The sequence below is a fragment of the Myotis davidii genome, unplaced genomic scaffold (assembly GCF_000327345.1).
Source record: "Myotis davidii unplaced genomic scaffold, ASM32734v1 scaffold38, whole genome shotgun sequence".
NCBI classification, from domain to species: domain Eukaryota; kingdom Metazoa; phylum Chordata; class Mammalia; order Chiroptera; family Vespertilionidae; genus Myotis; species Myotis davidii.
In genome coordinates this window covers 7,951,957-7,952,520 of record NW_006291383.1, presented here as the reverse complement: position 1 = coordinate 7,952,520, position 564 = coordinate 7,951,957, and positions in this window count along the sequence as shown.

The window sequence follows — 564 nt, the reverse complement described above, 5'->3', positions numbered from 1 at the left end:
GTGTGGTTCAGTGGTTAGAGTGTTGACCCGCACACCAAATGCAACCAATCAGCATGTCTCTCTCACCTCTCCCCCCCTCTTTCTCTCTCTCTCTTTCCTCTCTCTTTCTCCCTCCCCCCTCCCTTTCACTCTCTCTAAAAAAAATCAATGGAAAAAATATTCTCTAGGGAGGATTAACGAAAAAAAAAAAAGAAAAAGAAAATCGATCTCCATCTTGTCTGGGGTAGGTCTCTGCTGGTTCCCTGGAGTCATACAAGGATCTGTTGGGGGGCTTCTGAGGATCCTGGAAGATGGGACAGAGCCTATGGTCTTGGGTCCCATCTGGAGCTGAAGAAGGGACCCCTGTCCCAGACGGTGCGATCCTCAGCAGCTCCCACCCCAGTCAAGCAGGAGCACTTCCCCTAAGCAGCCATGGCCATGGCTCCGGGGTCCAACCACCCACAACCTCTGGGGCTTCCCAGAGGTTCGTGGATAAATAACCCCACTTCCTCACCCCATGGGGCAGGGAACAACTGCACACCAGCTCCCACAGTACCCCAGCGGGACGGAGCCCCAGGTGCCCTG